Raw genomic sequence first — 26,152 nt, forward strand, 5'->3', positions numbered from 1 at the left:
CAGAGGGGAGCAGTGCCGGAGCAAGAGGGGCTGGTGTGGGTACTCAGTGAGGGTTGTGCATGGGCTGTGGTGGTCTGACTGCTGTCCACACTGCCTCTGAGGCACCGCCTAAGCAACAGCAGTAATGGCTGCCCCCTCCCTGCTCAGACATCACTTAGGGTTTGAGCCTCTGCAGTGTTTCATAGTCGAGCTTTTTCCTCAGGTGTGGCAGCCCTTGCTCTAGTGTGGAGCTGCAACGTGAGGCACGCAGTGCTGGAGCAGTTGCTTGGCTCAGGTTGGGGCACACCCTGTGGTGGTCCTGGGAAATGAGTCAGCCAACCTTACGGTTTCAGTCTGCCCTCTCTGCCCTGCTTTGGGAGAAAGAAAGCGTCTATGTGCATCTCATGGGCTGAATCCAGGCTTCTCACGACCCTCCTATTAGTCCCACCAGCTCTCCAACCAGCCAAGGGGGCTTGTCTTCCAGTTCTCAGACCCCAGGCCTGGGGCACCCAATATGTGGCTTAAACTGCCCACTCCCCAGGGCAGACCTCCACCGGTATATTCTCTCTTTTCCTCTGAGTCCCCTCCCAGGGGCCAGGCCCTGACCTGATCATTTCTCTTCCCTTCCTAGCTGGTTCTATGTGGATCTTTCTTAGAGCCTTGGCTGTACCAGATTCTTTTTGCTAGTCTCCAGTTAGTTTTCAGTGAGAATTGTTATATGTGTAGATGTATTTTTAATGTGTTTGTTGTGAGGAGGTGAGTTCTGTGTCCTCCTATTCCACCATCTTGATTCTAGTCTGGTCACACACAGATTATGTGTTTATATCTTTTATTATGTGTTTAAATCTTTACTACGTGATCATATCTTTTAATGTTCAGATAATGAACGTGAAGAAGTTTTAAAATGTTTCTTAGTTTATACAGATATGTAGTTTCTATTTTTATAAAAAATGTATAGAGTTTTGAGAATATGAAAAAGATATATATGTTTTTACTCTCAAAAGTGTCCTCATCCAGACAACAAATTACATGGTCATTCTTAAATCATCTCATTGAGGCACAACCTGCTCTGTCGGTAGATGTCAGTCCTGACAATGTTATCTAAGCGACAGTCAAGCAGGTGGGGAAAACCAGTTTAGTGCATGTGTATGTATCATAGAGAGTATAATTTGACTTAGAGAAAAGTGTGGCCTCCTTGTAGCCATTTCACCTACTTATACCATAGATTTGTACACAGCTGAAGTTAAGCTGCCTGATTCATGCAGATATTTAAAAATTTGTATAGAAGTGTAAATTATCTTTATAATTTTTTTCTGTCAATTGAATTTGTCCTATTTTCTTTCTAGGTCGTGTGAAGTTAGACTGAAACTATAAATGGAAAATAAAGGATGGTGATTTAATTTTACGAATATGCTGAGGTTAGTAGAAGAATAGTGGTAAGTGATTAAAAAAACTATAAACTCATACACTGGAGACTCAAAATTATACTTGCCTCAAAAAAAAACCTATAAACTCATACACTGGAGAATCAAAATTATACTTGCCTCAAAAAAAAAAACTATAAACTCATACACTGGAGACTCAAAATTATACTTGGTAGAGTTGAGAACCCCAAACTTGATCTAGTAGAAAAATGTTTAGTTATTTGTAGAATTAAGATGAAAATTAAATTCTAGGCAGAATCTCAACGTGTATATATTTACGATGTGCATTTGAGTTGTCAACTGAATTTAATTATCTCTGAATATATTTGTACCTATATATTAGGCATTTCAGATATGCTGTTTATATATTTTATTGACAGGTCACAAAAGGATTATTTCAAACTTTAAGATAAAGTGAACCCAGGGGTTTTTTGGAAGGTGGGTGAAGTCAACTAAGTTGGGTGAAGTTTCCTCCTATATCTCTGCCTTTTTCTATGCTGTTATTTTCCCACTTTCTGTGGTCAAAGGAGATGGCAGTTATGTTCCCAGAATATCCTTTTACTTACCAGAAGTGGTAAGGGAAAGGCTAGGGCTGAATATGATAAAATGTATTTGGAGAAGAAAATCTAAAGTATTTGAAAATTGATAGCATAAAAATAATTTCTCAGGGAAAAATGGTGATTGTAATTTGTAAATTTTAGAGGAAGTTGGGGAAACAGAAATTTTTCAGAATCAAAAGTATAAACTGATCTGTGTGAAAGATCTATGGCAACTTGCCAAAAAGGCTTAGTCTTAGATCAGGAAGAATTCAAAAGTGTAGGAACAATGAAGCTGGGGAAAACCCAACCCGGCACAACAGCTTTGAGATGAAGCTAAAAGGAAATTGACTTGAAACTCAGAGTTGAGGACATTTCCCTGCCATGATCTAGGGAACTGGGGTAAGGTACTCAGTATTCCCGGTAAATATCTCAAACTCTTTAGTTTGCAAGTCAGGGCCCTTTGTGAGATGTCTCAGCCTCTGTTTGTTTGTTCGTCACTGGTTTAATAGCCAGGGTGTATCCAATGAGCAGACATCCAGGGCTGCTCAGTGTCAGGCCCCTGTCTAGGCCTTCCTGTCTCGGTGAGGACTGGGGTCTTGAATTCCACATTACCTAGACCATCCATAACAGCACTTGGAAAATGCACACACTCCTCACATTCGATCAAATGGATCACTTTCTCCATACACTGGCCTCTGATTCCCTCAGCTGGAAGTACTCATACCTTCTTCTAAATCCTAATCTCATTACCGTAGATCTCATTTGGTTACTTAGTGCCTTCTGATTTGATTTGAGCTGTTGATGCATCCCTTTTCCAGGCTGTAAACCCTTGAAAAATAGTCTGTATTTTATTGTTCACAGGGTGAGCCAGCCTTGCCAATAAATATTTGCAGAATAATTAATTAATTATTTAATATATAAGTATTAAAATAGTATAATTATAAAAATAATAGCATAATTAAATGATTACTTGACATGGGTTATTTCTTCATGCAGATTATTGGGCCTTGGGGTCATTAATTAAAAAAAAAAATACCGAGGACTGGAAAGGAAATCATATGGGGAAGGAATTGCTTAATAATTTATATCTGTTCGTGTAACATTACATGAGACTCTAGGCTTGTTTACTTTTTTTTATAGGCTTGTTTACTTCTATCGTATCTGGTTTTTACACTGTAACAAACTTGAAATGGCTGTCTGTTCACTGGATTACAATGGGCAGGTTGAAAAAGTAGAGTTTTTTTTAAGACCTGGAGAACCATAGCCAATCGGAGATATACCTTCTCACCTCTTACCAGAGTGAGTGAGAATAGCTTGTTCTATGGAACAGGGGTCCCCCCTGTTTTGAGGTTTTCTTTGGTAGCTATACCATTTCATCCCATGTTACATTGGTGAAAGCAGCTAGCATGATACTATAATAGATACTCAATAAAAAATTATTTACGTTGTTGTTGAATTACTAAATTCCTCTGCAAGAATTTCCTAGTTATAATCGAAATTGTTTGTCTTTTGCAAACCACCAGCTGTGAACAGGTTGAGCATAATTTAGGAGTACAAATGATACTGTACATACCAGATAATTCTGCTATTTTTTATAGCTAGAGAAATAGCAAGTCAAGCTGACAACTGATTTGGAGCTTTTATTTCCTTTAAAATTCAAATTCTACTGTAAATATTACAATTATAATATCAATTTTAATAATATTATATTTTAATTAAATACATAACATTTAAATAATAATATTTAATTAAGTCCTCAGAAATGGTTCTCTTTAAATATAAGAGAATGCATTTAAATATTCACTTTAAAATTTTTCCTAATATTTAAACAGAGGTTTAGCAAAGTCTTTAAATTGAAATGATATCTTTAAAGTATCTACCAGAGAATTAAGTTAGGATTTGTCGGCACGGACTGATATTTCTATGGCTCTATGCAGTAATACATATGGAAATTACTTAAATGTCATTAGATTTTAAAAATGAGGCCTGCTTATATTGAAGGAAAGAATCAAAAAAGTTGTAGCATCTAAATAAAATATAAAATAAAATAATATAATTTCTAGAATATCTGTGGGTACAGAATGATTCCACAGCATTTCCCCGTTTGTACAGTAGATGTCGCTGCAAAGTTAAAGATGCCTGAGTAGTAAATGCTCTTAGTACACAGGAGGAGTGATTAAGTATTGTTTGGATCTAGTGGTAAAAAAAATGCTAGCTGGAAAAAACGTGCTTTTTCATGGAGTGTGCCCGACTGAAGTCTTTATCAATTAAATGCAGTGTCTCTTCCTATTGGACAGATTTAAAGCCCCTTGAAAGGACAATGTATTTTATTTCTTTATATTATTGTGCCTTTTTTTTCACATCTTAAAATTCCAGCTATGCTTTTTATATGTGGTTTGCAGGTTCTAAGAATAAAAATACCTCATTCATTAAAGGTTAACCAGCTAATTGCTATAAACCTCTGAGATTCTTAGGTGAAAGTTGTTAAATGAAATGCATGGCTAATTGCAATATGTTCCAATCATCGTATTTTTCTTTTAAACAGGGGTAAAAGATTCTCCCTGTACTATCAATAATGCTAACATCATCATGTTTGAATATTACTGCCTAATAGTCAATTAAGGGTGGCGGAGAGCTGCTTCTCTCAATAGGAGGCAGAGAAAGAGGATAAGGGCCTCCCAGCTGCTTTTTCAACTTACCAAAGACTAATTCCAACCTTGAACTGGTGGTTTGATCCCAAGGCAACAGCTGCAAAATATCTCAGGCCCTTGGGCTAAGGGAAGAAAGCACAGGGCTGAGGCCATCCCACTTCCCCAGTTTCAGCACCCACAATGCTTTGAGGAAATCAGCCTCAGGAGCCACGGCCCCAGGCCTTGCTGGGAAAATTGAGCTGGGGTCTATTCATAAGACTTTTTAGACCACATTCATTTTCCCACTAGTTCTGGGTCCAAACATCTGTATCTAATATAGGTGAAAAATGTGTCAGCTCAAATGCCTCTGGGATCCAGGCAAATGACAAAAATGTTTGAATTGGTCCAGACTGCTTGCTCTACCATACTGCATTCTCATTCAAACTTTTGTCAACACCATGTCCACCTGAACATAAATCTGTAAGCCAGTTTTAGCCCCCAGGTCCTTAGCTTTTAACCCCCTGCCCTAATGCTTGGTTTAGATATTTATGTATACTATCTAGAGACAAAGCATTAACTTGGGCCTTTGTGAAAGCAACCAGAGGATTTGTGCAGCCAGACTGAGCTCGCATTCTAATGAAATTCATGCAGCAAGTTTTACACATAATCATGTAGGTAAAATTATAAAGGATGTTGTACAGGATAAAATTATAAAGGGTATAGAGGAGAGTTCTGGTGTCGCTTTCACTTTCTCCTATCTAAGCACCTGGAGATGATTTCTAGTTAGAACAGTTCTGGTTCTGTCTGTCTTGCCTTTTCTGTCACCCTCCACCTGCACTGAACCTCAGTCCCTTGTTTTAGAATCCAAAACATTGTCAGTTAGTTCAGTGAAACATCCCATCGAACCTCCTATACCTGAATTGATAGCACCGACCAAATATTTTACTGAATATAATTTCACAGCATGTATATAACTGAAGGATATTGTTTCTGAAATAAATTGCAATACAGGTTTAATTAGAAGAGCTTATATTTAACTATCTGGAAATTATTGAATTCCAGTAGAAGCCTGAGCAATCTTTTACTCTATCATCTTTCTCCCCAAATAAGTTAAAATAAAATGTGGATAAAAATTAGATTCAGAATTAGCAATATTTCCACTCAAAGTTATTTTCTTTTTCCACATTTCTCTCTATTCCCTACAGCTATGCAGTTTTTTGACAGCTACTTATACTTTATATTTATGATATGTTGCTACAGAATCCTCGTAAATAACATTTTAATTATTGCCCAATATTATTCCATGAAGTCGATTGGACAAAATGTAATTAATCATTTCCTATCGTTAAATAGCTAGTCCTTTTTGCTACCATAAATAATTTTGCAATGAATGTAGACATTCTTTCCTTTAGATAATCCCTAGGAAAATTTGATGCAGATGAGATTACTCTATCAAAGGATACTACCATCTACATAATTTTTGGAATACATAGTAAAAATGACTTCTAAAATATTTATCAATTTACATATACACATTACCAGCATAGATAATTACCTTATTTTTATTTTGCACACTTATTAGGTGTAACATGTTTTCAAAATTTTAATTTCTGATTTCTTTAATTTTTTTCATTTATTTGTTTACTAATTTTTCTTTAGATGTTTCTTTTCAATTTCATGTCTTTTCCTGAAAATATTTTATTAGCTTTTCCTCTTTAGTTATGATATATTTTATTATAAAGAAAGAATAGTTCATAGAATAATCTGTTTATCTTTTCCTCTGTGGTATCTTCTCCCCTCCTTTTTATCAAGATTGTAAATGAGACCACTTTCCTCCAAGGTCTTCTGTTAATTAGTTCATATAATTCTTCCTGGCAGCCAAGCTGTGGGTAATGTCCCTATTTAGTTATTAATCTCCTGGCTTTGTAGGGAAGTCATGTGATAAAAATTATCTTTAATAATTCTCATTAACTTTGAAACACTTGCTGCAAATATGCTATTATTTACTGTCTTAACTAATTTCATTGGGAGTAACTAAAAATAAAAACTTGCTAATAATTGGAACAATCAGAAGTACAGTCAGTTTTGATATAGTGCTGCTCAGCTCTGTGAATTTTAGACTGTTTTTTTCCCTTCAACTTAACTTATTAATATCCAACTCTAAGTACCAAGGAACCAATTCTGAAGTGTTTTTTATTTCCCTAACGATGTAACAAAATCAGTTATTGCTTTATAGAACATACAATTTGTTTTAACCAAACAGCTAATTTTCAACACTAGTTTCTAATTGGTTATTTAAAATGTTAACATTTGCTTTCAAGTTAATTTTCTCTTTTTTCAAAAAAGAGGCCACATGATTTAAGAATTTTTTTGTTTTTCTGAACACGGCTGTCTTTAGAATATTCCAGTGTATACATCAAAGAGTGATATTCTCTTTTTAATGTAAGAATTTGAGAAGATGAGATGATGTCATCAACTTCTTAAATATGAAATGAAATGTGTCTACTTTACCACTCAGAATTCAGTTCAGGAAACATTTTATGCAGAAAGGGATTTACTACAATTTGCTGAGTGTCCCCATACAACTCTCCCAACGACAATTATTGATCTCTTAGGCTTAGTGTACTCACTCAAGTAGACTAAATAGATTGAATATTCACTTAGGCCTTCTTCACACATTTCAGATGTAGTTTTCTTCTTCTTGGTCTTCATCTATAATATCTAACTGATCTCCGAATCAAGAGGTAAGAGAACAGGAGCATGGTGTGGAAGAGATTTCTTAAAGCTCACGACCAATCAGTACCACAGAGAACAAACCACAATTTGATGGAAAGGCAGGACAGAAATCTTTGTATTTCTCCTAGGGTCTCTGCCTACTACCTATTAGGACCAGTGCCTGTTTCACATTAGGCCCACCCTGATTTATTCTAAGCCCTAGACCCCATAGACTGGTGCTTATTGTCATGTCATTATAAGCTATTATTATCTGTTCCTAGAGTGCAAATGAGCCCTTTCCTTTTTAATTCCTTTCTGGGGAAGCACCCCAAGGGAATGATAATTTGCAAAAAATGGCCACATGATTTATTTTTGCCTAATGAGCTTAAGTTCAGTTTTAGGTTTTGAAAAGGAAAAGCTAAAAGGAGCCGAGACTTGCTACGGTTAATTCTAACTGATCATATCAAGGACATTTCATACTCATAGATGACAGAATCTCAGGGTCAGAAGGTATCCTGAGGGTCTTCTACTCAAGTCACACTAGTCTCAGGAGATTGTTGTGAGAAAGAGAAAGAGATCTAGTAAGGAAAACTAGGGACCAGTCTGTGGGAAAGGCTGGAAACAGGAAAACAGGATGGTATAAATGAATGGAGAAGTTCCAGGCTTTCTGGGAGCAGTTTTCAATATCTTTTAATCGAGAAATCTTTGCAAAAATGCATTTCTTTGTGAGGATCCTGTGAGATTTGTTTCTTTGGTATTGTAGTGAAATTGTTAGTGAAGTGACCCACAGGTGACCCACAGCTTAATAGAAATACTGAACCTCTTAAAATGTCATAGAGAAGAAGAGTGCAGGGTTAAGGGTGAAGCGACAGATGTTTCATGCTGGCAACTTTGTTTAATTATGAAATTGCTTCTTTTTGTTTCCTGAGTGAGACTTTCATTTGTCAAACTGCTGATTCTTGTACAATGGCATTATTCCAATATTTTCCTTCAAAAACTAAAATGACTTATATCCTTTTCCCCCTCCTTTCTCCTTAAAATATGGAATTCATATTAAAGTAGCTGTCAGTAATGTCTGCACAATTCTTGGTAGTTCTCTGATGAAATATTCTGGGTACATGGGAATTACACATCATTGTCTTTCAAGTTTTATTGTACAGGAAATTCAGGGAGTAGCAGGAACGCTTTGTTTCTTTAGCAGATACATGTTTGGATTCTCATGACTGTGACTAATAATATATTTTCAACATAGAGCATCTTTTTCCAGGAAAGTGGTTTAGGGAATATATAACTGGAAGATATAATTCTTTGTTGGCTGTTCTTCCTATTGCAGTGTTTTAGGATTATTACTGATCTTTGCCTGTGACCCAACACTGTGTTCCTTCAAGCAATGGAACAAAATAGAATCTGGACACATTCTCCATGTTTAGAAAGAATCGTGTCTTGCTTTGTCTAATGGCTTGTACATGAAAAATCTCTTTATTTCTCCTTGGATTTATTAGCCTTCTAGATTATTAGCCAGCCCCTAAATATAACAGGGCTAGGTTTCTATACTTCCTGTTACCATGATCTGAATCTCTTCTACACTCTTTCCCATGGATCATTAAAGTACATTCCCAAATTTACCTTCAAGTCAACTTTTATGTCTCCTTTTTTCATCTCCTTCTTTATTTCTTGTTTGTAGCATAAAAATTGTCTTTATCTACCTTTGGACTGCTGATTTCTGCTGATCTTGAAAGGTCCAGCACAGTGTCTATGAACTTACCATTCCAGTCTTAAGTGATTGAACTTTTTCCCTAGAAGTTTTTTGAGCACAGACTATGTAAGGGGAGGATGTGCTGAATTGGGATTTATAAAGGGAAATTTAAGGAGCAGAATTTCCAGTGTACTTGGCTATCTCTTTTCCAGGGTGATGTCCTTCTGTCATCGCAAACAAACATTCTCACCTTTTGACACTTACTAGTAGAATATTTGGTCATAGCAGTGAAAAACAATGTTTGCTGTTAAAAGGAAATTTATCACCTATTGTACAAGTTCTGGATGAAGCTTACAGGATGACAGGCGATTTCTGGTAAGAGTATTAACAATGTATTTCCATGGCCACTTAATGGTTTGATCTTAAAATACATATCAAATGTTCCTACTAAATTCTTTTGATTTATTCACTTTCTTAGCTATATGAAAAATTAAGTTGTACTACCTTAGGGTAAAACCTCTTAAGGCAGACATTGTTATCATTGGAATTCTGGTTCGATTATTGAATTCTTTTCCATCACATCGCTAAATATAGCAAAACTAGGAGATAACATATGCCTTAAAACATGCGTTCTAATCCATCAAAGAATCACCATGTAGTTTACAATAGGAATCTCTAAGAGACGAATGAGTAGTTCCTCAAGTATTATTGAATGCACTTGTAGTTAAACATTTATGTATAACGTTAAACCTTCTCTAAGTCAGAGTTCTCTCTGACTTAGATAAATTTAGAATTTATAAATGAAACATTGTACATATTTGCATGATTGTTGAGTTTTAAAATTACTGGAAGTCTCCCTTTTTGTATTAAAAAATTGAAACTAAGTACTAAATACTAATGATTTAGTACCTGCACATTAACTTAGTCATGAATTCGGGACAGAACCCTCTTGTGTACTCACAGTTCTGCAGGGATGCCCACCAATAGGAAGGAGACTCAGTGAGCGATGAGTCCCGGAGCCCAGGGTACTCAGGGGCGAGGCAGCCGAGGGGTACCTCATCGTCTTCATCTTCCACATAGCAATTTAAACTAGTTGTTAAAAAATATGTGGGACATCAAACTTTCTTTTGGAAGAGCCATTGTATCCTAGAAAAAAAACCTCTGCACATTCCATTATTCCATTTCCCTTTCCTATCTTCATTTTAAAGAAAATCTGTCAGAGGAATTCTAAGTTAACCTAAATAGATTTTGAACTTTCCTTTTAAATGCTTAACCTTCTTGATAGCTCTGTTAACAACTACCTTTAAGACTTTTCTAGTTGTAAAACTATTCAATGAGAAGGATACCTGAAAAAAATCAACTTTGGGAGATAGAAGCATATATCTCTTGGAGGGGAGGAAAAGTTTTCCTCCTCTCTCTTAACGTCAGTGGCTGGGTCTGAAAATTAAACCGACAAAGATAGATGGACAGGAGGAAAGCATACAAATTAATTAATATAATTTTTACTTGACACAGCAGCCTCCATAAGGACATGAAGACCCGAAGTAAACCTGAGTATCGTTTTGCTAGCTTTGATGAAGAGTGGACAGCCATGGAGGAACATGATAGATTAAGAAGTATGAGGTAAGTGTAGTAAACTGGGGGGAACTTAGCAAGTGCTGTTCAGTTTCTCCTCGGTGTCCCCTTGTCTTCCCAGATAAGGTTGCTCCTTTCCTCTGAGTATAGGGAGGGCACCTCTCACAGGAGGGTTTTATGATATTTCAGAGGAGAAGGGTTGGAGAAATGTCAGAGTGACCTTCCTGCTTTTGCTATTTTCTCAAATGCTTTCAGCTTAAAATGTTCAATGTGCCAAGGTGCAATACTTTGGGGTAGCTTGTCCTGAACCCCATCACTCTGTTAGTAGAAGCAAAGAATTTAAGACTGAAAAGGTACCTCTCTACTCAGTCTTTAAGAAAATCAATTCCATTCCTGTCTGTTTTACTTCTGTCTTTGGAGCATTTGTTACTTTCCTGCTGGATACCTGTGGAGGGAGGGCTGGGAAGTATGGGAGAAATATACAGAAATATATATGCTTTGGTCCTCAAGGACCTCAGTTTTAGTATTTGTAGAGATGGACATTTGCAGTGCGAAACAGAGGACCATAGAAAGTAGAATGTAATGGTGTATTTAACTGAATATAAACAAGTACTATTTTATAACATGGGCAATTAGTGTTAAAACAGCTATCTATGAAGGATTTGTTTTGATCTAAATCATAAAGTAACTGAAACTTGGTTTTGGTATCTCTTCCTTCTATCAGTGGTTTGCATACTTACTTCTTCCTGTTTCATCCCTACTTTTAACTTTTGCTTGGATCTTTCAACAGTCAGAATGGGCTATGCTAAAATTCCAGTGTAACTACACTTTGCTTTTTCTTCCTCTCCTCCTCCTCCTCCTTTTGTGTCAGAGATTTCTTTTTTTCATTTTATAATTTCAAAATTGGAAAATAGGAAATGAAAACTTTTATATATTTAAGTTAATTTGAGAGTTTTTAATAAAGTGATAGTTCTGGATATTTCCAACACCATTCAGTGAAATATGAAAAAGCTACTGCTAAGATTGTGTTTTCAATAAGTCTTCCTGAAATTTGCATATATTGTACTATGAAATAAAGTTGTCCCACTGTATAAAAAGGCAAAGTAATAAGGGCAGAAATTCAGGCTCGTGATTTCAATATTTAAATTAGAAAGAAAAAAATTCCTCCTGCATTTGTAATGAATGTATATCCTTATTCTTCATGTTCCATTTATTTCCTCATTTATCCCAGTACCTCTAGAGAATCCCTCAGATTATCACTTCCTTTTTTCCTATTATAAAACAGCATGCCCTGTTTTTGAAGAGCTTCTTTGTGGGATAATTTCAAACCTATTTTCTCCAATGGGACAATGAATGCATTTGTGCTTTTTCTATTCAGTTTATCTCTTGTTTACAGGTTCATGAGAAACAAGATTATCACCATTTTCAACTCTCTCTATATTATAGTTTCCTTGACGACCAGCAGAAATCCTTTACTGACTTAGTAATGGTGAATGGGAAGATTGAGCTGAACTAAAAGTTGGGAGAAACCAAGCATTATTTAGATGGAAAAATGGCTAAACTCTAAATTTAGTATGTCGGTATACAATATTAATCTCACAATGAAAAACTGATTTCTGGGATTTTCATGAATTACTCAAAATTCCCTTTTCAATTAATTTAAAGAATATAATTTTCTAAACAGGAACAACCACAGGAGGTTAGGAACTTCACACTGTTACAGGAGAATAGAAGAGATAGCCTTTCCTCCTCAAATTCTATCATTTTTTATTAGGAAAGGAAAAGATCTTGAAACTTCTGGGATGAGGGTTAATCCCTCTGTAAAGACTTCCCAAAAGATTCATCTCCTAATTTGGGGGGGATTGTGGTTATATCACAGAATTAGCACCTTCTCAGGTACTTTTCTGTTTTCTAATTTACCATATAATTGACTGAATTATATCATAAATGCAGTGATTGCAAATTTTGTAAAACTCGTAATGCCTTGCTCACTAATTATTTTGGGTATAATGTATGCCTTACATTTCTACCATGTTTAAAATTCCCTATTTGTTTTGTTGTATTGTTGAAGCAGTAACAATTAGGTACTATAAAATCTTATCAATCAATATGAAGTGAATCCAACTAACATGAAAATGACAAAAAGTCCTTATATTTTTAGGAATAAAACAGCACTGATTTTCAAGTTCTATAAGGGCAGGGAACGTGTCTGCCTTATTCACAGTTGTTCTCAGAGGGTTTGGTATAGTGCCTGGCCTACAATATTGTTGAGATAGTTTTTTTGAGTAATTGAATAGGAGAATTTTTATTAAAAAAAGTCATAACTAGATTTCTATGTACTCTATAACTAGAAGGCTTTCTCCCTATATGTATTCAAATAGAGCCAAATACCATGCAAACACATATATCTTTCAGCAGGAAAAAAGTGCTGGAAGGGTTTTTAGAATACAAAGAGTTCTTGTCTAAAGGACTTTATTAATCATCGTAACCTGGCTGAGATTACTTCGGAATTCAAAATATTAAAGGAATGAATTACTTGCTTTAAAAATGACTAGTATCTATGAGATCATTAAATATCAAATTTGACATTTCAGTAGTCATCAGCTTTTTGCATATTACTTTCTTAGGAAATATTGAACCCATGCACAAAAACATATATACGGTTCTCAATAGCATTTGGTTAGAAACATCAAGACTGATGATTTAGGCTGGTTTTGTCAGAAGGTCTAATCAGCATTAATTTCTTTTTTTAAGATATTATTGAGTAAAAAATTTAGAAATTGATTAAAATGGATGTGTGTTTGAACTACGAGAGCAACGTTAGGAAAATTTTATGGGAAAAAATATCATTAAATTTAGCTAGAGAACCTTGGTTTTCAGGACATTTTCCACTGCCTTTTTAATGAATGACCCACTGAGATTTAATTTATACCAGCTCTGCTGTGCTGTAACAAGCAGCCATTATGTCTCCAAAGCATGAAGTTAATGACATAATGGCTCTTTGGAGTTGGTTATTACCTGCACAGAGATAGTTTTTCTTGTTTAAAGCTAATTAACATGAAAGACAACTTGACCCATTTCAAATGAAATGAGAAGAAAATGGAAATAATGTGTCACAGTGAGGCAGACAATGGAAATTTTAGCCATCAAAGAAAAAATGGAACAAGTGTAAACCACATACACTTTTCACATTATTCTAACTTTGAGAAAAGAAATATCTTTTCAGGGAATATTTTAACTAAGTGGTGCCAGCTGAAATTATTTATTCTTCAGATAGATTCAGCCTAATTCTCTATTATGTATGTGATCCTTGGTATTATATCATTAGTCTAGAAAATGTGACAAGAAATCCATCGAAGGAAGTGAAGAAAGTACATGGAGATAATGTTTAGATATGTAAGCACACTTCTCAATATAGCCTTTCGTAGCTGGGTCTTGGAAGGGGCCTTATTTGAAAAGGGCCCTTGGAAATGCTGAGATTGAGAAACAATCACAAGAAGTTTTATTTCTGTGAGTCCTTCGTTATGGGACTGATAGACGCTTCCAAATAAAAAGTCAAGAACGAAACTTTCTCAGCCTCTGAATTTGGGAGCACCTCGGTATTCATTTGGAGTTCGGACACTGCTGAAAAAGTTTCAAGTTCTTCCATAAATGGAAGCTAAAAGTAAGGCTGAAAATTCCTTTGGCATGTCCAGAGACTTGTAACCTCCTATAGCGGTGGACAAAAAAGCCACCTGGGAGCCAATGTTACAATCAGGTTTCTGAGCTCCATCCCAGAGAGTCTAAGTCCACAGGTCTAGGCAAAGAATCAGTACCCCAGGTAATTCTGTTGTAGGTGGCCTTCACACCACTCCTTAGGAAGCACTGACCTAGAAACAAGACTAAGATGATCAAAATAACTTTGACTATCCAACACTGATCAAAGTTTATAAAATGAATGAGGGAAATAAAGCCCTCCTCCAAATTCTGTTGCTCTCTCTCCATGCAACAGAATAAAGAAAAGGCAGTGATGGCAGGGAAACAGAAACAGAAGCGGTTAATGAGGCTGCAAGATCTCACCTGGAACTGAAGCATAGACCAGTGAAGAGAGAGAGCATGAAACACTATGAGCTAACCGGAAAAGTAAGAGTACCTCTGGTGGATTAGGGATCGAATCACGAATATCAGGGGCGTACTTGGAGCAAAATCTTTAATGCTATTAACCTATTGCATAATGATCTCAGGTTTGATATAGCTTAGAGAAAATTTACCCTTGAAAACACTTAACTGACACTAATAGTTTGTTTGTTTTTGGCAAAGGAAGTAAGTTGATACAGGAAGCCTTCCTGAATTGTCACAAAGAAGTGGAAACATTTAACATTTTATGCATCAAAATTTCATCATATATCTTCGGCTTATTCCTTCTAAATGGAATAATGCAACTAATTCACACATTTTTAAAAACTACCTTCATAGCATGTGTCAAGTAAATGCTTTTTGACAGTGTCATTCCACATGCTTTTTTAATGTTGACTTGTCTTTTATTTTTTTTCAATACAGTATTTATTTTGGAATGCTTTAAGATTCTTAGTAAAGTTGCAAAGATAATAATGGAGAATTTCATATACATCTCAGTTTCTCCTAGCATTCACATCTTACATTACCAGGGCACATTTGTCAAAACTAAGAAACCAACATGGGTGCATTACTATTAACTTGAACAGCAGGATGTCACTGATTTTTCCATCAATGTCTTTTTCTGGTCCAGGATCCAATCCAGGATACCATATAGTATTTAGTCGTCTGGCTTCCTCACTGTCCTCTCGTCTGTGATATTTTCTCATTTTTTCTTTGTTGTTCATGACTTTGGTGGTTTTGAGGAATATTGGTTAGGTATTTTGTAGAATGTCCCTGAACTTGGGTTTGTATAATGTTTTTCTTGTGGCTAGACTGGGGTCATGGGTTTGGGGGAGGAAGACCACATGATGAAATGCTCTTCTCATCATGTCGTATCGGGGGGTTCATGCTATCAACATGACTTATCACTGATAATGTTAACCTTGATCCTCTGGACAAGGTAGTGTTTGCCATGTTGTTACACTGTGAAGTTATTATTTTTCCCTTTGCCTATTCTATTCTTTGGCAGCAAGTCACTAAGTCCACTCCACCCTCAAGGGATAGGGGCATTAAGCTCCATCTCCTGAAGGGGAGGATATCTATATAAGTTATTTGGAATTCTTCTCTAAGAAAGATTTGTCTCTTCTCTATTTGTTTATTTATTTAGTCATGTATATCTGTGTGGAGTCAGGGATATTTATTTTATACTTTGCATTATAACCCAATACTACGTTGTTTTTGTTGTTCAAATTGTTCCAGCTTTGATCAGGGGAACCTCTTGCAGGTGGGCTCCCTCTTACCTTTGACATCCCCCACCCCGCCTTTTAATCCTTCTTCCCTTTCTGGCATAACAAGATGTTACAGGCTTACCATGTATTTGCCTGTCCTGGCCATAGAATTAGTTGTCTTTGATTTTTAACCTCATGAAAACAAAGAGTAAATGTATTTTGTTTTCTATATATAATACCTTATGCAAAATCATGATTGTTTTTGGTGATACTGATGGTACAAGGCCAAGAACAAAATACGATCTTATTAGGTTCATTTCCTGCCAGGCCAAAATGTAATGAATACTCATTTCTGACCTGAAAACATTGTTTGGAAAGTGACAAAAGGGATACTTTAGGATGGACTGCACATTTTCCTTTTCACTTCCTGCCGTTTTGTAGAAATAGTTTGGAGAGAGCGCCGTGGGGAAGGGCGGTGCTTTCACCACTTAACCACCCACAAAATCGGGCATGATCTTGGTCTTTGTTTTGTTCGGGAACCTTAGTTTCCACGGTAAATAGCACTGGCCCCAGACTCCAAACAGCTGAGAACTATTCTTAGCAAAAGATAAAGAAGAATAACTTGCTGCTTTTTTCTTTCTTCTCCCCTCATCTCCCGTTATTTCTTAACTAACATGTGCTAAAAATTCTGGTACTCCCATTATTTCAGCCAACAAATGAGTGGAACTGTCCTCTTACATCCATCTTTCTGAGGTTCTTAATCTTTCTCACAATTGTACCCAAAACAGGTAGAGAGTAATCACAGTTTCTTTCTGTCTTCTGGTACAGTTGGAAATTAAATCAGTGGCTGAGTTTGCCCCCTTTGCCTCTTAACAGTTGGGACATGCATTGCCAAACAGGTAGTGACTATACAGTATAGGTCTGAGAGGTAAGGGTACATTTAAAAAGGACTTTCCTAAAATGGTTTTACTTTAAGTAAGGAAAATAGGGAGGTATTGCCTCCAATAGGAATTAGGAAAGAGAAGCAAATGAATAAATGAGATAAAATACCTCTGCACAGCAAAGGAAAACCATCAACGAAATGAAAGGGCAACCTATGGAATGGGACAAAATATTTGCAAATCATATATCTGACAAAGGGTCAGTATCTAAAATATATAAAGAACTCACAAAACTCAATAGCAAACAATCTGATCAGAAAATGGGCAGAGGAGCTGCATTTTTCCAAAGAAGACATTTTTCCAACAGCTACATGAAAAGGTGATTAACATCACTAATCATCAGGGAAATGCAAATCAAAACCACAATGAGCTATCACCTCACACCTGTCAGAATGGCTCTGGCTATCACCAAAAAGACAAAGTGTTGGCTAGGATGTGGAGAAAAGGGAACTCTTGTGCACTGTTAGTGGGAATGTAAATTAGTGCAACCACTATGGAAAACGGCGTGTAGGTTCCTCAAAAATTAAAAAAAAAAAAAAAATAGAACTACTATATGATCCAGCAGTTTCACTTCTGGGGACGTATATATCCAAAGGAAAGGAAATCACTACCTAGAAGAGATACCTGCACTCCCATATTCATTATAGCATTATTTGTAATAACCAAGACATGGAAACAACCTAGTATGTATAAAATATATAATGTATGTAATATATATATACATACCTTATATATTTCATACATATATGTGATATATATAATGGAACGTATTCAGCTGTAGAAAAGAAGGGAATCCTGCCATTTGTGACAACATGGATGGGCCTTGAGGGCATTGTGTTAAACAAAATTCATCAAAGAGAGAAAGATGAATACTGTATGATCTAACTTATATGAGGAATCTAAAACACCAAAACTCATAGAGAACAGATTGGCAGTTGCCAGAGATAGAAATGGGTGAAAGTGGTCAAAAGGTACAAACTTTGAGTTATAAGATAAATAAGTCCTGGGGATGTAATATACACCATGGTGACTATAGTTAACAGTACTCTTGTATATTTGGAAGTTGTTAGGAAAGTAGATCTTTAAAGTTCTCATGACAAAAAAAATTTGTAACTGTATGTGGTGATGGATTTTAACTAAAGTTACTGTGGTGATCATTTCACAACATATACATATATCTAATCATTATGTTGTATAACTTAATCTAATGCACTGTTGTATGTCAATTATATCTTGATAAAACAGGAAAAAAAAATTTTTGAACACTCTGAATGTGTCTGCCAAATTATCTTACGAGAAATACTTGCCCATGAAAGAAGCCATTTATACTGGGAAAACCACTGTGATTAGTTGGTATATTCACATGTGTAGAAAAACATATTACTGTCAAAATACATCCGTGGAGCTAAAGTACTGGAGCCACCTGAAATAGAGCTCTTGGAATATTTAATCTCAATATACAGTATTTGAGACAGTCAGATACTCCTAAAGATTTTGTGTTCTCTAATATCCTTTCAATTATCTTGATTACGTTTTGGATAAAGGCATAATTAGGTGGTTGTACTAGACTGCAAGGTCTGTTTCAAACTGTGGCAAACACAGACACCAGATTGTCATTAGGATGGCACTAGTAAAAGTGGCTTCTAATACCTAGAGAAATGGACTTTTTGGTCTAAGGTGCCACTGGGGATGTGTGTCAGCAAAAAGGAAAGGAAAACAATATACTGTTTATTCCCTTAGATGAGTGATTTCCACACTTGACTACATTAGAATCACCTGGGAAGTTCTTAAAACTGATGATGCCTGTGTTATAATGTCTGAGATGGGTCTAGGCATTGACATCTTTTAAGGCTTCCTTGGTGATTATAATGTGCAACCAATGTCATAGAACAATATTATCAAATTTTAGTGAACATTTAAAAAAAAAATCTGGATAATTTGTTAACAAGGCAGATTCTTGGGGCCAACTGTAGTACTCATATTTATCGATCAGGTGTAGTGTCCAGAAATTTATACCTTTAAAAAATAAGTCTTCAAGTGCTTTGGTTCATTGCATGATACTTAGATCTTAACTGCCGTAGCTGCTTGTGATGCCAGTCAAGTTGTGGCATCAGCCAAGCCCAGACTTGCACCACTGCCTAGAGCTGGCCAAAGCTCCACGGAACTGCTTGGTTTTCTTTGCAAGCTCTGAGGTCTTCTTTTTTCACTTATGCCCTTTCATCAGCTGTCTAGGTAACTCATCCTTTGACATTCAGCTCATTTACCTACCCTTGGAATTTCTTGACTCCTCCAAGCCCCCTCTCACTCTGCCCCTGTGTCCCCATGTGATTGTCTTATTGTTTTGTAAACCTTAGTATTCTTATCTGTGTTTTCCATGAAACACTAAATTCCTTAGATGACCAACTGTGACTTGCTAAACTTTTATAGTTCTTGTGCCTGCCTCATTTCCTTATCATTGGGTGCCCTCAAAACTCCAAGCCTAATAGACAAACATCATAAATAATTATAATATGTTGTGAAATATTCTCTCTCAATGATAAATGCAGTATGCTGTAGCAATCCAGATTTCTTTCATCAGTAAATTTAATTTATTCATGACATTGCTTCTCCTTCCCCACAATTAGCATGAATAATTCAGAGGAGGCTATGTTCTGTCTAGTTGTGAATGAGAAGTTCACATGCAGTTGACTCAATTTTCTAAGCTATTGGAGAGGAGCAAAAGCAGATAATCCAAAAGTCACTTATATTTGTGTTTGGAATGCGTTTTGACATTTCCTGTGGGAAAAGTGTGGCCGATGATATAGGAATTCACGGTATTTCATACAAAAAATTTGAAGCCGTATGTGTAAGACCCGATTCTCCAGAAGCCAAAAACTGCCCTCCTGTTTGGTTCTCCACACACCACCCATATGGCCTGCTTTCCTGAATACCCCTCTAGGGGTGAGGGAAGCTATCTATTGAAATAAAAAGGAACAAAAAGGGATTGGTGTTCGCGGTGTGCTGTGTGTTTTAATTTAGGACTCCTCCCCCTCAAAGGTAGCTCTCTCCTATTTCTTTCCACATGTGAAAGAATATTCTGTTCATGTCAACAAACGAGTTAATCAAGCAAAATAGGTTGTGATACCCTTAAGATCTTGAATGCAAGCTAAAAGGATCAGGGGTAATTTCTTGGAGTGATAGAGTGGATTTATATTCCCCCCCACAAATATTTAACCGTTTATAGAGAATCTTTTTATTTTTTCGGAAAAATTTTTAGGAGCTCCTACAAATTGGGCAATTTAACTTTCTTCAAATAAGTACTCAGTAGAAAAACACTGTAAATTTACAACATCTGGATGAGAGTTAGTTACCATAGTTTCTATTAGAAGCATAAAAATAGGCTCGTGGATATGTAAATGTGGTAGGTTCTGTATTATGTTCTTTTATCTCTATATGATAGTGGTATATTCCTTAAAGCTGATAAAATTTACAAAGCAGTCATTAAAGTATCCTCATTAAATCTTTGACTTTCATTATGGACGTGATCTGCACATGGACTCTCCAACAATCCCTTTACCTCCCATACCGGGCAACCATAGGGTTCTGGGTAGGCAGAAGCCACGTAGCAAAACCAGATTCTCTTTCTGACTGTGATTGGTTCAGGGAACTTGACAAAAGTTGATCCACTCAGAGGAAAGCCCAGAACTTTTAGTTAATAGCTGGGATGGCAAACGCTCTCCCTTTGGACTAAAAGGAAAAGCACACGTGTCCAGTTGCAGCTGGCAACCATCTTGTGAACTCGAGAGGGGCCAGTCTTGGGACAAAGCTGACAGATTCCTGGTGAAATCTTTCAGTCATCAAATCCAGCTATCCGTGAAGGTAGTCCTCCTCTAGGCTTTTTAGCTGTGTAAATTACTGACTCTATTTTGTACAACAATTTGAGTTTTTTCTCTTATTTGCAACAGGAAAACTCTTAGCAGATATGAGTACCTATGACTGACATGTCTGTCAAACGAGAGAGGAGCAAATGGGTTATTCTAATATGTGACAGAAGAAAAGTAGCTATCTCACAGTAAAATATAAAAGGGTTTACATCCGTGGTGTGGTGTGTTTGAACCAGCCCTTATATGTAAATGCAACCTAGCTGTTCTTGTTCCGTTTTGCATTTCCTTCCTGATCATGACACACTGAGAAAATGTCACACAAAACTTGAGCGACCTATTGGGAAGTAATTTTTCTTTGTAATCTTCTTATGTTGCTTTGCGCTCCAACTGCAACGTTTAGTCATATAATTCAGACTTGAGGGTTCCTTTCAGAAATCCCTTCATTTTATAAATGAGGAGACTGAATCTCAGTGAGGTTGAGATGGAAAAGAACAAGGACAAAGCCTCCTGTCTTCTGATGAGCCCTTTTCCCACTGCACTGTGCTGTCTACAAGGAAAAAATGAAAAAACACATGACTGAGTGACATTAAAAATTAAAAAACACATGACATTGTTCCCTCTCCTGTAAGAGGGTTCTATCTTGTTGCTGTTGCCGTTGCCATTGCCATGTGACTCTCAGAGCTTTCCTGCACTCCCTATTCCATCAGCAGCCTGACCGCATGACTTGCTGAGGTAAATGCGAGTAGATGTGCAGAATCATGGAGGGCAATCGTGTGAGGCAGCTCACTCTTGTACTATTACAGCAAGTCCCAGAGGGTGGCTGTCATTTCATCCTTGGTCCTGGAATGAAAAGACCCATGGAGAAATTCCTCTGCCTGGAGTAGAAATGCAGTTACATTTAACATTAATGGGCAAGAAACATTTGTTAGAGTAAGTCATTGAAAGTTGGGGTGGTTTGTTACTTCAGCAAAGCTGACTAATACTCAGAGGATCAGGAGCAAGTATGCTATATGTTGTAAAATAAAAAAAAAAAGAGGAAAGTCCTGTGCATTTGGAAAACACTGCTTGCATTTCTACGGCTGCTCAAAGGACATAATACTGGCTGGTTTCCCCCTTATGTCATTAACATCTTACAGAGCCTGGGTTAACCTGTTTCTTCAGTTTTGCTAATTGTGAGGAGGAGAAGATATCACATGAACAAATCAAGTTACAGGTAAATAACAACATCTATATTAATACAGCACTTTAAGTCCATCCTGTGGTAGGACACAACGTACTGTATTATATATATTTTTAATGTATCTCAAATTGAACTGTGAGCTCTTAGCAACAACAGGTACTATTTCAGGGACTAAACTCATACAGATTAGGAAGACACAGTTGTTGACCTCAAAGAGGTCAAAGTAGATTGTCTCATTCTTGTTTAGACATTGGGGCATGCAGTAAGACTACTATGGTGTATGAGAGAGAGAGAGAGGGAGAGAGAGAGAGAACACTCGTGAAAGAATATGGCATACTAAGGGTACTATATCTGTTTAGAAAAGCCAGGAAATTTCCAAGAGAATCCAAATGCTAAAGAATAAAAGAAGTTATCAAAATAGGGGAAGGGATCAACATATGCAAAGACAGGGAGTCATTAAGTAATTCCATAGGGCAAATGTGGGGTGACAGGGAGAAACAGAAACATGGGTCCAGCCATGGCAGACTATTTATACTGAGGAACTGGCCTTTATTCTCTGCATAATAAAATGTCACTGAAGGAATATGATCAAAGTACTGACATGGACAGAATTTAGTTTTGCAAATACCTCTTTTTCGGAAGAATGAAGAAAAGAAGATCTGATAACACTGGTAAGAAGACTTTGAAAGTTGTCTGTATTAGTGTGGGTAAGAAATGCCAAGATCTTGCATTAAAAGCAGTGGCTGTGGGATAGAGGCTATGTAAACTTATTTTTAAGGTACACTCTGCTGAATTTTGTGAGGGTTGAGGTAGAAGTCACTCTCCTTAGGCAAAGAGGTATATGGGAAAGTTATGTCAGATATTTTAACGAAAAAAAAAGTGAAACACCCTAATGCAAAGATTTTGGACTTGAGACTAGGAGAGAGTATCATTTACTATCTCCCTGGTCTTAATTATTAATCTTTTCTAAGGCTCAGTTTCCTCACCTGTAAAATGGATACAATAAAGTACTTTTCTTATAAAGTTATAATGACAATGAAATAATATGGAGGATAAAAATATTTTAACCTTCTGACCCGTATAAGGGATTTATAATTTTTTGGTCATGTCTTTTTTTTTTTTTTAACATCTTTATTGGCGTATAATTGCTTTACAATGGTGTGTTAGTTTCTGCTTTATAACAAAGTGAATCAGCTATACATATACATATGTTCCCATATCCCCTCCCTCTTGCGTCTCCCTCCCACCCTCCCTATCCCACCCCTCTAGGTGGTCACAGAGCACCGAGCTGATCTCGCTGTGCTATGCAGCTGCTTCCCACTAGCTATCTGTTTTACATTTGGTAGTGTATATATGTCCATTAGTCATGTCTTTTCCCCCCTAATTCTTATTAATTCTATAATATCAGCCAGGACAGGAAATATGGGAGATTTGGGGTGATAAATGGGGAGGGAGACAATTTCAATTTGAAAATCTAGAATCTGATTTTCTGTAAGATACCCATATGGAAGTATCTGGTAGGTAGTTGGCAATTCAAGGAGGTATCTAGTAGGTGATTAGTAATTCAAGCCTGAGACTTAGAAGAAGGTACTGATGGGAAGTAGGTCATATTAAAATTGATGTCATAGCTATAAATATTGCCAGAGATAATGTATAGAAATAAGAGAAGAGGGACCCCAAAAAATAAGGGACCCCCAAAAAGGATACTGAGAAGGAGTAGCCTGACAGCAACTGGGTAATCAGCATTAAATAATGTTTTATAAAGCAAGGAAGGAGTTTTTAAAAGAAAGGATTTAATTATAGATAAACACTCCAGGTAGAAGGGTATAATAAGTTGAAAGGATCAAATATAGGCAATTATAGAGAAGTTAGATTGAAAGAAGCTACATATATTAGGCAATGAGTTAAAAGTGATCAAATAGAGAACAGTAATTTAAGATTGTTCTTTTCAAACCCTCAAGTGTAAGGGGAAGGAAACTATAAAGACTCCTAGTTGCCTCCTTACTATCAACTCTGTCCTTCTCATTGAGTTACAGAACTCTTACATTATTGGTCATAGTATTATGCCCAGTTTAAAGTGACATCTGCAAGCCCCCATACAATTGGGTGGCTAGTGAGATATGATCGTGAGTCATGGGTGGGAAGCAGTTTCCAGGACAGCTGCTTAAAAGAGCTGCCTCAGCTGGGAGTCATGTCCTTTCCCCTTTGTGTTTCTACCTTCCTGAAATGGGGATGAGATGGCTGAAGTCAGAGCAACCACCGTGGGACCTTGAAAACAATGTCAAGAGAATCTCAGGTACTTCAGCGCTAATATTCTTGAACTCCTGAATCAATGTCATCAACAGTTTACTTCTGTCATGTGAGAAAAATAATTATTTTAAGTCCCTGTTGGAACTCTGTTTTTAGCAGCTGGATGCAATTGTAGTTATAAACTGACAAAGTATAACAGCTAGGTGACATAAGGTTAAAAGAATATGTATATATTCAAAGCAGTGGCTTACAACCTTCTTGAGATTCTTTTCTTTATTTTACTCTTCTTCCCTCAATAGGGAACACTGGTAAATCAGGGTCTGTACTTAACAGATTACACTCGGTAACCTTATTAACACCTGGGCCTGATTGAAATGATTTTGAGCTGATGCTTTAATGCGACAAAACCTTAGGAACCTTAGGAAGGTTAGGAAGATATTCCCAGAACCCTTGGGAACCTTAGGAAGATATTCCCAGAAACCTTAGGAACCTTAGGAAGATATTCCCAGAACCCTTGGGAACCTTAGGAAGATATTCCCAGAAACCTTAGGAACCTTAGGAAGATATTCCCAGAACCCTTGGGAACCTTAGGAAGATATTCCCAGAACCCTTGGGAACCTTAGGAAGGGGTGGTCAAGCATATGGGCAGGTGCTCCTCATCACTGGGAAAGGCAAATTAAAACTGCAATGAGATATCATTACATACTCACTAGGAGGGCTAAAATTAAAAAGACTGATAATACCATGTGCTGGAGAGGATGTGAGCAAATGGACATCTTGTAAAATATGCAGTGACTCTAACACTTGGGAAAAAAGTTGGGCAGATTTTTACAAAGTTAAACTACACTTAGCATAAGACCCAGCAATTCTACTCTTATGCATTTACCTAAGAGACAAGAAAGCATATGTTTTCACAAAGAGCTGTGCATAAATATTCATAGCAGCTTTATTTATAATATTCACAAACTGGAAACAATGCAAATGCACAGCAACAGGTAAACGTATCCACTAATTGTGGTACATCCCACAGTGCGATACCTCTACCTGATGGCTGAGACAGCGGAGGTGCTGATTCTAGCCCACTCCTAAAAGACACAGGAGCTCCTCTGATGGGAGAGTGACCGGAGGATGCCCCCTGGGGCCTGGCCAACGCTTTCCTGGGATTGCATTTTGCCCTCTTGAGTATCTATCTCTCTACCCCCTCCTTCTGACTTCCTCTTTTCTTTTACCTATATCAGAGCTGCATTGTTCTGCAGGATTTCCACGCCTTCTTGGTTCTCTTCCCTTTATCCTTCACGTTATTTCCCCTAGATCTATTTCAGGGCTAGTTCTATCTTGGCATCTACTTCCTCGAGGACGCAAATTAACACGATGAGTGTCTGAGTCAGAGGGTAGGGACATGAAGGAATTTTTGGGTGTAATGGAAAAATGTTTTAGGCTTTATCATTGTGGTGGTTACATGGGTATATTCATTTGTCAAAACACTGAAATGTATACTTAAAGTGAGTGTATTTTATTCCTTAATAAAATTGACTTAAAAGAAAAAATAATTCCAAATGCCATGGCTTACCGGTCAGGTCAGGTAGTGGTTAGATAACATATTTTATACAGACTACAAGGCAAAGGGGATAAACAAAGAATCTGCATAGCGTTGGCAAAACCACAATCTTCACTTATTTAGGAGTTGCATTTATAAATCTTTAGGAATCATAAATCTCCTTTTAAGGATGTTAGGTCACTTTGGTGACTTGCTCATAAGTGGGCATAAAATGGTTAAATAATAAAAGCCCAGATGGCTGTAGCAGGGGTAATATTTGAATGAGACAGAGAAATTACGCTTAAGTGATGGCTTTATACAGTAAAAAAGGGATAAGGGTTTTGGTGGTAGCTTTTTATCTGAAAATTATTTTTCCCCCATAAACCCGGACTGGCTTCTGAATTCATAACCACTGATGGTGCAGGGCGAGAAGATGTGCTGAGGCAGCCTCTGGCATGTTTAACAAAAGCACAGGCACTGGAGGAAGAAGGCAGAGCTA

The 26,152-nt window shown here is 36.8% G+C and overlaps 1 protein-coding gene across 25 annotated transcripts in view; it reads left to right on the top strand.

Annotated features, from left to right (window-relative positions):
* Positions 1–1,540: 1,540 nt before the first annotated feature.
* The window catches only part of LOC309660795 (uncharacterized protein), a 274,097-nt gene continuing 249,485 nt past the window's right edge, over positions 1,541–26,152 (top strand). For all 25 annotated transcript variants that reach the window (XR_014263617.1, XR_014263618.1, XR_014263619.1 and 22 more), the window contains exon 1: positions 1,541–24,162. The gene's annotated coding sequence lies outside the window, so the exon portion shown is untranslated. The remainder of the gene's footprint in view (positions 24,163–26,152) is intronic.

This window comes from Balaenoptera physalus (genome assembly GCF_965194825.1).
Source record: "Balaenoptera physalus genome assembly, chromosome: 5".
Lineage (NCBI taxonomy): Eukaryota > Metazoa > Chordata > Mammalia > Artiodactyla > Balaenopteridae > Balaenoptera > Balaenoptera physalus.